This window comes from Oryx dammah, unplaced genomic scaffold (genome assembly GCF_014754425.2).
Source record: "Oryx dammah isolate SB20612 unplaced genomic scaffold, SCBI_Odam_1.1 HiC_scaffold_19, whole genome shotgun sequence".
Lineage (NCBI taxonomy): Eukaryota > Metazoa > Chordata > Mammalia > Artiodactyla > Bovidae > Oryx > Oryx dammah.
This window is the reverse complement of record NW_024070203.1, coordinates 19179533-19192215: the sequence shown is the minus strand read 5'-3', so window position 1 is coordinate 19192215 and position 12683 is coordinate 19179533. Positions and strand designations below refer to the sequence as shown.

Sequence of the window (12683 nt, the reverse complement as noted above, 5' to 3'; positions counted from 1 at the left end):
CAGCCCCAAGCATTCTGTATCCTGTATCGAACGTAGACTGGCACTTCGTTTCTTACATGATAGTATACATGTTTCAATGTCATTCTCCCAAATCATCCCACCCTCTCCCTCTCCCTCAGAGTCCAAAAGTCCGTTCTATACATCTGTGTCTCTTTTGCTGTCTCACATACAGGGTCATCATTACCATCTTTCTAAATTCTGTGTATATGTGTCAGTATACTGTATTGCTGTTTCTCTTTCTGGCTTACTTCACTCTGTATAATCAGCTTGAGTTTAATCCATCTCATTAGAACTGATTCAAATGTATTCTTTTTTATGGCTGAGTAATACTCCATTGTGTATATGTACCACAGCTTTCTTATCCATTCATCTGCTGATAGACATCTAGGTTGTTTCCATGTCCTGGCTATTATAAACAGTGCTGCAGTGAACATTGGGGTACATATGTCTCTTTCAGTTCTGGTTTCCTCAGTGTGTATGCCCAGCAGTGGGATTGCTGGGTCATAAGGCAGCTCTATTTGCAGTTTTTTAAGGAATCTCCACACTGTTCTCCATAGTGGCTGTACTAGTTTGCATTCCCACCAACAGTGTAAGAGGGTTCCCTTTTCTCCATACCCTCTCCAGCATTTATTGCTTGTAGACTTTTGGATCGTAGCCATTCTGACTGCTGTGAAATGGTATCTCATTGTGGTCTTGATTTGCATTTCTCTGATAATGAGTGATGTTGAGCATCTTTTCATGTGTTTGTTAGCCATCTGTATGTCTTCTTTGGAGAAATGCCTATTTAGTTCTTTGGCCCATTTTTTGATTGGGTCGTTTATTTTTCTGGAGTTGAGCTGCATAAATTGCTTGTATATTTTTGAGATGAGTTGTTTGTCAGTTGCTTCATTTGCTATTGTTTTCTCCCATTCAGAAGGCTGTCTTTTCACCTTACTTATAGTTTCTTTTGTTGTGCAGAAGCTTTTAATTTTAATTAGGTCCCATTTGTTTATTTTTGCTTTTATTTCCAGTATTCTGGGAGGTGGATCGTAGAGGATCCTGCTGTGATTTATGTTGGAGAGTGTTTTGCCTATGTTCTCCTCTGGGAGTTTTATAGTTTCTGGTCTTACGTTTAGATCTTTAATCCATTTTGAGTTTATTTTTGTGTGTGGTATTAGAAAGTGATCTAGTTTCATTCTTTTACAAGTGGTTGACCAGTTTTCCCAGCACCACTTGTTAAAGAGATTGTCTTTACTCCATTGTATATTCTTGCCTCCTTTGTTGAAGATAAGCTGTCCATAGGTATGTGGATTTATCTCTGGGCTTTCTATTTTGTTCCATTGATCTATATTTCTGTCTTTGTGCCAGTACCATACTGTCTTGATGACTGTGGCTTTGTAGTAGAGCCTGAAGTCAGGCAAGTTGATTCCTCCAGTTCCATTCTTCTTTCTCAAGATTGCTTTGGCTATTTGAGGTTTTTTGTATTTCCATACAAATCTTGAAATTATTTGTTCCAGCTCTGTGAAAAATACCTCTGGTAGCTTGATAGGGATTGCATTGAATCTGTAGATTGCTTTGGGTAGTATACTCATTTTCACTATATTGATTCTTCCAATCCATGAACATGGTATATTTCTCCATCTATTAGTGTCCTCTGATTTCTTTCATCAGTGTTTTATAGTTTTCTATATATAGGTCTTTAGTTTCTTTAGGTAGGTATATTCCTAAGTATTTTATTCTTTTCGTTGCAATGGTGAATGGAATTGTTTCCTTAATTTCTTTTTCTACTTTCTCATTATTAGTGTATAGGAATGCAAGGGATTTCTGTGTGTTGATTTTATATCCTGCAACTTTACTATGTTCATTGATTAGCTCTAGTAATTTTCTGGTGGAGTCTTTAGGATTTTCTATGTAGTGGATCATGTCATCTGCAAACAGTGAGAGTTTTACTTCTTCTTTTCCAATTTGGATTCCTTTTATTTCTTTTTCTGCTCTGATTGCTGTGGCTAAAACTTCCAGAACTATGTTGAATAGTAGCGGTGAAAGTGGGCACCCTTGTCTTGTTCCTGACTTTAGGGGAAATGCTTTCAATTTTTCACCATTGAGGATAATGTTTGCTGTGGGTTTGTCATATATAGCTTTTATTATGTTGTGGTATGTTCCTTCTATTCCTGCTTTCTGAAGAGTTTTTATCATAAATGGATGTTGAATTTTGTCGAAGGCCTTCTCTGCATCTATTGAGATAATCATATGGCTTTTATAATTGGAGAAACTCTGTCTGTCCTACCAACTAGCATGTATTGCACTCAAATTTACTGTAGTGCTAAAGCAATGTGTCTTGGAAGATGCACTTTGAAACTTTTATTTTCTCTAAAAATGTAGCTTAAGCATTCAGTATATTCTAAGGAAGAACAATGTGTGCCAGGTCTGTGGCTCGCGAGTCCAGAGGCTCCAAAGTATCTTAGAAACGTGAGACTTTCCTGCTTCATCAGTGCAGGGGATGGGAGTGACGGAAGTTTTGTTGTGTTCATAAATCATTTCTGCTTCTTAGCAACAGTGCTCTTGTTTTCTAACAACTTCCGATTCCTGTTTGTGAAAAATAAGTTAGTTCTGATTCATTTTCTGAAGAAGTGTTCACTTAGAAACAAGTGTTATCAGAGGGGAAGCACAGCTTTATAGTCATGGCATAGTAGACTTTGATGTTCATTAGTGTATGAAATCTGTGTGTTCTGTTCAGAATCTTTTCCTAAATCCTGAGAAGCCTTTTCTTTATGCTTAAAACTCTAAGTGGAAGACAAAGATAGACATACAGAAGCCAAAATGCTGGCTGTATCAGGCATAAATTTCAATAAATATGGACTACATGGAGTCCATGAAGCATAAATTGATGAAGCATAAATTCACTCCTGAGCTCATGTGGGGCAAGGAAAACTTTAAGCAGATCAGCATTTGGGTCCTGAGGTGGGCAGGGATATACTTTCTTCTCATTTTGTTCATGCCAGGTTTTTCTCCAGTATAGTGTGTCACAAGTAAGTAGCCTTTAAACTTTGACTCCCATCTGGTCCTCTTCCCAGGAAGCCTTGTGGATGGTGTTTGTACCCGTCTTCACGGCACACCTGGAGTGACTTGCACACAGTAAACAGCAGACAAGACTACGTGTTTCCCCTCAGTGTTCTGGCAATTTTACGAAGTATGATGTCATCCCATTTTATGAAGTCATCCCATTATATAGATGAAGAAAAGCACAGAGCATAAGTTTAAGTAATTAGTCAAGAATCATACATGGAGTACAATCCTTTACTCACATGTCTCGTTTAATCTGAATGGCAGCACAGGAGTTAACACGTCTGTCATATGGATGATGAAACCGAGGCTCAGAGAAGTAAATAGCTAATGCAGAGGCTCAGTGAAGCAGGCTTGGAGAGCTTGAAGTCTGCCCATATTAAACTGTGATAACACAGTAATATGATTGATCACAGGTGTTCATTCCTGTGGTCATTTATTCAGCCAGTATGTATTAAATGTCCACTACATGTTTTAAATGTAGGTACTGTGCTCAGTGTTGGATTACGAAGATTATTGAGACAGAGACCCTCTCCTTGGAAAGTTCACAAGCTAGAATGAAATACAAATATTTAAAAACAATGTAAAATGGTAACCACATGAGAGTTTGAGAGAAAATAGTGCTAAGACAATGCTGGAGTCCGATTGGGAACACGGGGGGCATTTCACTGAGAAAGTGAAGGGCTAGTAGGGGTCATGAAGGTACAGATATAGAAGGACATTGCCCAAAGCCAAGCACGGCACAGAGCTCCATGGTGTGACGCACAGGAGAGAAGAGGCGGGAGGGGGGTGACCGCGCCCTCCCAGGCTTGGGGCACAGGCTCCAGGCCATCGGCAGCACTAGGGAGCCACCGACGAGGTGCCAGCTAGGGAGCGGTGTGTTCACACTTGGGTTTGGAGGATTAACCAGAAGGCCGTGTAGAGGCCAGGTTGGCAGATGGTGAGCCTGGAGGCAGAGACCAGTTAGGTGGCACCTTATAAATTATAAGCCCTTTAAACGTCGGGAAGACTCACTTAAAAGGAACATCTTACCGATAGCCCAGCCACCTTCTTGGTCAAGATCTTTTCAGTGCTACAACTCATCTTACCTGAAGGACTGCAGAGAATTGTGTGAGAATTGCACATTCTGGCAAATGCAGAAATCACTGTTGGTCAGGTACTCTGAATATTCATTTAATCCTCATAACCTATGAAATAGGCATCAGCCCTTTTAAAGAAAGAAGACTGGTTTATAAAAATTAGCTAAACTTGCCTAAGATCATGCATCTTACAAGTTAAGGGGCCAGACTTTGCACCTCGGTCTGTCTGTCTTCCTCATCAGCAATTGCTGTAAATCATGGTGAAGCAGCTACGTTATGGAATACGATGAAGAAGTGTTTCCAGGAGCTGTGTTAGTTTGCTAGAGTTACGGTAACAACATGCCACAGAGCGTTTTAAGCAACAGATGCTTAGTTTCTCGGGGCCACAGAGGCTGGAGGTCTGAGCTCGGGGTGTTGGTAGGTCTGTCTCTTCTGGGGCTCCCTCTGTGACGTGCGGCTGGCATGGCCATGCCAGTCCTCACACGGTGTCTCCTCTTGGGCACGCGCCCCTGCTGCCTCCTTGTACCCAGATTTCCTCTCTTACAGTGACACCAGTCAGATTGACCGAGGGCCCGTGGAAGGCCTCCTTCGACTTCATCACCTCTTTAAAGGTCCTGTGTCTAAACACACATTATAGGTACTGGGGTAGGGCTTCGATTTATGATTCTGGGTGGACAGGTCAGTTCATAATATGCACATATTGTAACATTGGCTTAAGTACAACACTGTATGTCTTGGAATTAGAAATCTAGTCTGAGCTAGTTAGAGCAAATTTTGAGATCATCCCTCAAATCGAGTAGTGGGTACTGACCTATAAATCGCCATCATTCTCATTGTCAGTACTGAACGTTGGCCGTGTGTTTGGTGTACTAGACCATGGGCTTCACAGAGACTCTCTCTGCTCAGTGTGCCCTGAAATATTGCAGAATTCAAGTCTAAGCATGTCATTCCTTGCATGCAGGTTCAGAGAGGTTAACTCACCTGTCTTAACTCACAGGGCTGAGCAGTGGTAGATCCACATTGGCCCCAAGCATTCTCTTTTGTACTCTGTTCCATCATCTTCCAGCTCACCTTTTGTCACAGTTTTGATTTCAGTTGCTTAAACTGATTCATGTTCATATTTCCTATCACTCAGTCATGTCTGACTCCTTTGTGACCCCATTGACTGTAGGTCCACCAGGCTCCTCTGTCCATGGGATTATCCCAGCAAGAATACTGAAGTGGGGTGCAATTTCCTCTTCCAGGGGATCTTCCCAACCCTGGGATCGAAGATCGAACCCAGGTCTGCTGTGTCTCCCACACTGGCAGGAAGATTCTTCACTTTCATCAAACCTAAGAATTTCATTGATCTTCATGCTAGTGTTGCAGGCTAAAACTAGATGTCTACACTTCATGTGCTGTAATCATTTTATCATACTTTTGTTGCAGGAAAAAAGTTTCTCTCAGGAGGTTTACAAATAAGGAATTTTCTCTTATCAATTTTCAAATACCTTGTATGAAAATTAGAGTACAAATGAGAGTCCCTACAGAGTTCTAAAAAATTCAGCATAGTTCAGTTATGTTTCCCATCAATGTTTGTAATGGCCTTGTACTGCAGTGTAAAACTAGCATTGTTTACCTGACTTCACCCACTTAATGAGCAACAAGCTGTCACCTATCTGTGAAGAGAAATATGAACTGTTCTTTACAATATTGGAATTATTCTAATATACATCAGCACAAAAATAGTTACTGAGTCATTCCTATGGGCGCACAGCTCTGGAGTAGCTGTGAGGAGAAAAGGAGCAGATGATAAATGGCCTCAGAGCTCAACCTGCACTGCCCTGGCGTGACCAGAGCCTTCTCAACTAAGTGGGATTAGTTTTCATTTGATGTCTTATTTATGATTCTAACAACAGTCACAATTTTGCAGCATGATGACTGTAGTTAATAATATAGCATTGAGTTTGGGAAATTTGCTAAGAGAGTAAATTTCAGGTGGTCTCACCGAAAGGTAACTATGTGAGGAGCTCTGTTAGTTATCTTGACTGTATTCAAATTTCAGAATATTTTAATCTGTGTTTCTGAATATTTGTAAATTCTCTAAGAAATATTTGATTCCTCTAATTATCAATTGTAAAAAAAAGTAGAACAAAAGGGGTTTCCAAAAAGTGCTGATAACTCCCTGAGCATAAGTGGATGACTGCCTAGTAACAGTTTTATTTTCTGGCGGGTTTAATGTTGACGTACTAATTTCCCATAGTAGTTTGTGGTTTGATGGTACTTTCAAGTACTTATTTCATTTCATCCTCCACAATCTCTGCGATTTTCCTGAAAACACTTACAAATACTGAAAAAAGAAATTAGAAATAAGAACTGCTGGTTTGGGAGAATGTATTAAGTCTTGCACTCAGCTGTCTATGTCCTTTATGTGCATTACCTCCAGTTTTCACAATGGCCCTACCTGCTGTTTTTCCATGTATAGAAGTTGACGATGTGATGTTTAGCAACTTTCCCAAGAATACACTCCTGAAGAGTACTTAAGCTTAGGTTTTTGTCTGTCTTTGAAAACCATTATCCAGCTAAGAAAAAATTTTGGAATACAAAATTATTGACTTGTTTTTATGACAAAACAACACCGAAGCGCTTTTATCCAAATAGGCAGGGTAATGGAGGCTGTCAAGAAGCTCCACGTACTTTAGCTGTGTTTTCAGACGCCAGTTGCAAGGAGAGCAATGAGCCAGAAGTTAATGCTGCCGTCTGCCCTGCTCTCTAGTTTGCTGTTGCTTCTCTTGGCAGCTTTAGCATTATACGAGCAGTAATGTCGTCTCAGGAGCTGACTTGAGAGGTGTGAATATAATTTGCGATTTTCACCTTGGAAATGATGTCCTATTGTTCAACTTAGGATGTAGCATTTCAACATCAGTAAAATCACTGTCTATTGGAAGATAGCTCTGTGTTTCAGGGTTGGCTGTTTTGGACTTTTAAAAACAGTAATGGTTTGGCCTGGATTAACCACACCTTGCAGAATTTTTGTGAAATATGCTTTCACCTAGCCCAGGGTTTTAACTGCTTGCTGCACGAGTGCTGAAGGAATCTCTTTAGCATACAAATTAAGCAGTATAGCGATTGAGGACAAACTTCTCACACAGTAATGTGCAGACACTGACCAAGTAACAGACACACCAACCCAGTTTATGCAGTAAAGCTGTAAATATATTCTCAGTCAAGGACCCTACGGTGAGGAAAAAAGGAGGGAAGGTTATGTAAAAAGGAAGCCACAGCCTCCGAGGGAAAAGGAGCAGCGTGAGGGCCAAGGCTGTGACGTGCACTGGTAGCGCTATTAATTGCATGTCGGCCTCTGATGCAGTGCTGGTGCCGCAGGGTGAATGTGTGTGTGCACCCACCCGTGTATCCCCTCTGATCTTCATTTTAACTTTAAACGTTAGATATTCTCACCCCCTTTTCTTCAGAAAATTGAGACACAAGGAGAGGTTTAGTAAGTGGCCCGAGTCACTTGCTTAGTGACAATGCTGATCTCAGTCCATTTTCTTTCTATCATAGTGTTTCTCAAAGAAGCGCACTTACCACTGGTGGTTCACAGCATGGTTTCAGGTGGCACATGGGCAGACACTTTTAGTTTTAATGGTTAGACTTTAGTTATTGGGAAAGTAGAATTGCCATATCAACCACATGATTTTATGAATAGTATTGCTAAAAATTATAGTAAACTTACTTAAGTTAAAATAAAACCTATAATACAGAGAATAATATTAAGTCACTCACAGGATGAGTGGCAGACGTAGATGGCAGACATCCTGAAAGTGGTCCATGAAGGGCTGATGTTGGGCAGATACTGCCCATAGCACTTTTTTTTTTCAAGATTCATTAACACATTTTCAAGGAGTACTTATCAAGTGTTAGCTAGTACATTAAATGCTCTCATGTCTATAATTTTATTTAATTCCCAAGAACATCTGTAAGATTGTTAGTTTTACAAAGGAAACTAATGTTCTGAGAACTTGAGCTTGACCAAAGTCACAAAACTATGAATAGCAGTCAGGCCTCATATCCAGTTCTCTTTAAGATCAAGCCCACATTCTTTTGCTTAACCTGAAAGCAGCTAAGGGAAAAAAAAAGTCCCTTCATATGTAGAAAATGCCAGAACTGTGAAGTGGCTGTGTGGAGTCTTCACACGTGAGCTCCAGGGCAGGGTGGAAGCCACAGCAGGGCACAGGCGTGCTAATGGCAGTAAATCAAGTGCCGCCGTCAGTGCAGCCTTTCATGTTCTTGAAAGCACGTGAGATTTATCACCGAGGGCTGTGGGATAACGGTGGTGTGTGAGAACAGAGTCCACCGGGGAGATGGGCTACATCATTTGGGTTTAGCACTGCCATCTGTTTAATAGCATCAAGAAGACGACAGCGGCGCTTATGATCAGCCACTCAGAGCAGTGACAGATGCTGCTGGGCGGAGATGTGCCGGGAAGAAGTTTCCTCACCACAGTGTAGATTCTAAACAGCGGGTTTGTTGGTTATCATGCCACCAGCTTTACATCTTCACTACCGGATTTTAAGGTCTGTAGATAAAGATCTACATGGTGAATCTCCTATATTTTCTTTCCCCATGTTTCGTATGTTCTTAAAATGGGTTTTATTAGTTTTAGAATAATTTTCCTAACAAATTCTGCCCTCTTTTTAATGAAAGAAGATGATAGCCCTTTTTGTATTTCCTGACTCTTAAAATGAGTCACATGGTTTTGATAAACAGACTGGAGGGCTCTGAAACCACTCAGACCTTGATTTGAATCCACTGTGTCACTTCCTCAGCAGTAGGTTTATGGCCAAGCTACTTCTTCAAGTCTTCATTTTTCATTTGTAAAATGATGGCAAGAATATTTGACTTGTGAGACTGTGATTAAATGAGATAGCAAAAGCAGTATACAGAGCAGAAGTTTAGTAAACTTGGAAAGATGACATGTACTGGGAGCCACACACTGTTCTCAGCACTTTTCAGCCTTATAAGTAGGTTATTACTGTTACCCTATTTCATAGATGAGGAAATTGAGGCCCAGAGATTATAGAACTTCCCTGCGGTTGTTGCAGAGTAAGTGCTGGGCTGGCACTGAGCCCTCCACTGTACTGTCTCTGAGTAACTTGTCCTCATTAGTTTAGTTGTCCAGTCTAGAAGCTTGTGTAGCCTTTTCCTGAGGAGAACTGCAGTCAATGACATCTCAACAAAGAAACAAAATCATCCATGCCATTTTGATTCTCCATTTGTGAAACAAAAACTTATGACAGCCTCATTTAATTTAACTTGTCTAGAGTCCTAAGATGTTTAAAAGTATAGACTTGAGGTCACAGCTTGAAGTTCCTTATGAAGAATGATTTACAGTAGAGAACGTCAGTGCGTGAATTTTTTCAGAATCTAGTCAAACCTCATTTACTGGGCTTACAGCTTTAGAAGCGGAAGTAATTCACACACCGTGCGGGGTGTGTTTTCCCTTTTATTTGACATCATGAAGGGATGTGTTCTTTTGGAATTATGAGTGTCTGTTGGATCCTTCAAAGTGTGTGTAACCTTTGACCCAGTGTTTACACAATAAGTGCCTAAACTTAATATACAGTGAGTGTTCAACAGTAGTGTTCAAGGGCTTCCCTGGTAGCTCAGATGGTAAAGAATATGCTGCAATGCAGGAGACTCAGGTTCCATCCCTGGGTCAGGAAGGTTCCCCTGGGTAGGGAACGGCAACCCACTCCAGTATTCTTGCCTGGCTAATTCCATGGACAGAGGAGCCTGGTGGGCTACAGTCCCTATGGTCACAAGAGTTGGATACGACTAACACTTAACACCATGTAACACTTAACACAGTGTAAATATATTTAACTATTTAAAGAGAATAAGCAGTTTCTGGCAAAGTTCAGGGAAAGAAATACATTTTAGATATAGGACAAAATGTATGCATGTCAACTTGGCCAAAGTAATGTAGATAAAACAGCACCTCAGCTGAGGCAGAATCGAGATTTGGTTAGTAGAAGTGAAGGGGAGGAGTCTGTCACAGCTCTGCAGCTCTCTGACAGTGAAGCTGGGCTCAGGTCACGCCCCTGTGCTTCACCTTGCTCATCTGTATGATGGACATGATGGTTGCAGTGACCGCCTCTTAGGTTGTTGTCATGTCAAATGAGTTGATACATGGAAGGCACCTGGCACTTTGTGAATGGTCTCGTTAGCTACTATTAAAATTCCTTAATTTTTTTTTAATCTAAAAGCCACAGGGCTAAGTGTCTTAGACTCAGGATTTTTGAATTTTAGAAAATGGTATTTTGCATGCTACATGTTCCAAACCTTTTTGGGGTTAGGGGCATCTATTTGTGGTTCTCCAGGACAGTGATTGCCCATTGGATTTTGTGAAGTTTATGAGCAAGGAAAATGTGATTATCAAGGTGGATGGAAAGCATGTATGGCAAATTGAAGAACAAGGGGATTTGAAGAGGGGTGTATCCAGCCTTGGCAGTTTGTAATCCTACCAAGTATGGTTAGTGCCAGCAATTAATTTTTAAATAGTATAGATCGAAGGATTAATACAGGACTCTCCCATCTATTAGCAGCCCTTGCATTAACAGGACCTCTCTTGATCTGGCCCTGATTTTTCTCTAACCTCATGTCAAGTCACCCACTCACCCAATCTAACCTTATATTGAATTGTTCAGTCATGATTCATTTATAATTTGCTCAGTCACAGATGAACTAGATCTCAAAGCATACATTATGTGAATAAACTTAATTTTGTCAAATTCTTCATGGCTCCTTCAGTAATTTTCTTCACTTACAGTTTTTAAAGACATTGTGGTTATTTGGCATATTTCTATAAAAATTGCTTGTAGTGTTTTTAAACTTTTCCACAATGGTACAAACAGGCTAATTTCCTTTTCTTTACATTTTAGTCCTTGCCAGATAGGTTGTAGCAGAGCAGAGGTTCCTTGACTCAGGTGTCACTTCATCCAGCAGGCTTTCTTGATACACTCTCTGCCTCTGACATCCCCTTCTGTGCTCACAAAGTACTCAGCCAGCCTTGTGTGTTTCTGGAATATGGCATGCTTGCCTCTGGTCACCACTCATCCCTGCTGGACTTGAGAACTCTCTCCTATTTATAAGAGAGGCCCTTGGTGGCAGAAACCCTTTTCTATTTGTCCTTTAATCCGCAGTACCTAGTATAGTACTAACCAGGAAAGGGACCTGTATGGGTTTTTCGTTTCAGTTGGTAACATTCAAGAATTCCACAGCTGTTCTACAAGTACTTTTATTGGAAACATGGTAAGAAGTCTGATGCCTCTGAATGTCTAATGTGGAACTGCAGGTAGTCTTCCCTCAACTTGGGCTGAATGGAAGAGTCCTTTATACAGCCTTAAAAAAAAAAAAAGGAGATTCCCAAGCCAATCTCTTGTTTCTTATTTTTAATCTGAGTTTTGAGATAGCACAGCTATCTGAAACTTTTAAAATATAGCTAATTTTTATGAGCAGCCAAGGTTGAAAACTGTTTTTCTTGTCTAGTAAGCACTATGCAAATAAGATATGTTCAGTGCTTTTCAGAGTGCCTTGCAGATACTTGCTAAGTAAATATTTATTTCCTAAAGAAATAAATTATTGGTGTGCCTTTCATTCATTCATTCAGCAAACAACTAATGAGTACCTACTCTGTGCCAGCAACTATCCCAGGTGCTTGATAAATACCAGTGAACAAAAAGGGATAAGGAATGTGCCCAATAGAGTTTAAGTTCTGGTGGTGGTCATGTTTAGCTAGTGGCCTTCATGTTTAGCTTCTTTGAGAAGATGATTTAAGACTTGAAGGAGGTAAAAGTTTGCCTAAGGATGTATCTGTGGGAACACAGTGATCTGTGCAAAAATCCTCAAATGAGAGGGAGTGTGTCTTATGTATTCTGAAATCCTTAAAGTTACAGTTTTCTTCCATTCATATGTAAATCTCAAGTTCTCCTAACAGAAAACTTGAGATTTCCCTTTGGAATAAGATATCTTTGAAGTTTGGAACAAAATGTTTTGCTTTTCAAGAATGTGTTGTAAGAACTTTTTCCTATTTAAAATTAATCCCAGTATGATTAAAGGAGCTTGCAAACTTAAAATTATGAAGTTATAGGAGAAGACTGTGGTCTGTACACCCTTATATCATGACCTGTAACAACTTTGGTAGAAAATCAATACAGCAACCAACAGCCTGACAGAAGTAGAGAAATGTCCTTTATAAATGTAAATCTTACTTATGTCACTCTGTTTTTTTCCCCTAAACATCCAGCATTCAATTATGAATAAAAAAAAATACAACCCAGAGTCAAGAGACAAAATAGTCAAGAGAAACAGAGAGCCCAGATATTGCAATTGTCAGACAGTGTCTTAAAATTGATATGTTCAATATGCTGAAGGATATTGTGTGAAAGGTGGATGGTATGTATGAACAGATAGGATAGGAATGTAGCCAAGGAAAACTCTTAAAAAGAGCCAAATGGAAATGCTAGAATTGAAAAATTACAGTGTCAGGGATGAATAATTATTTCAGTGGGCTTATTAACA

The 12683-nt window shown here is 40.1% G+C and overlaps 1 protein-coding gene across 2 annotated transcripts in view; it reads left to right on the top strand.

Annotated features, from left to right (window-relative positions):
• The window catches only part of KHDRBS3 (KH RNA binding domain containing, signal transduction associated 3), a 159060-nt gene that overhangs the window by 126118 nt on the left and 20259 nt on the right, over window positions 1-12683 (top strand). The gene's annotated exons all lie outside the window — the stretch shown is intronic.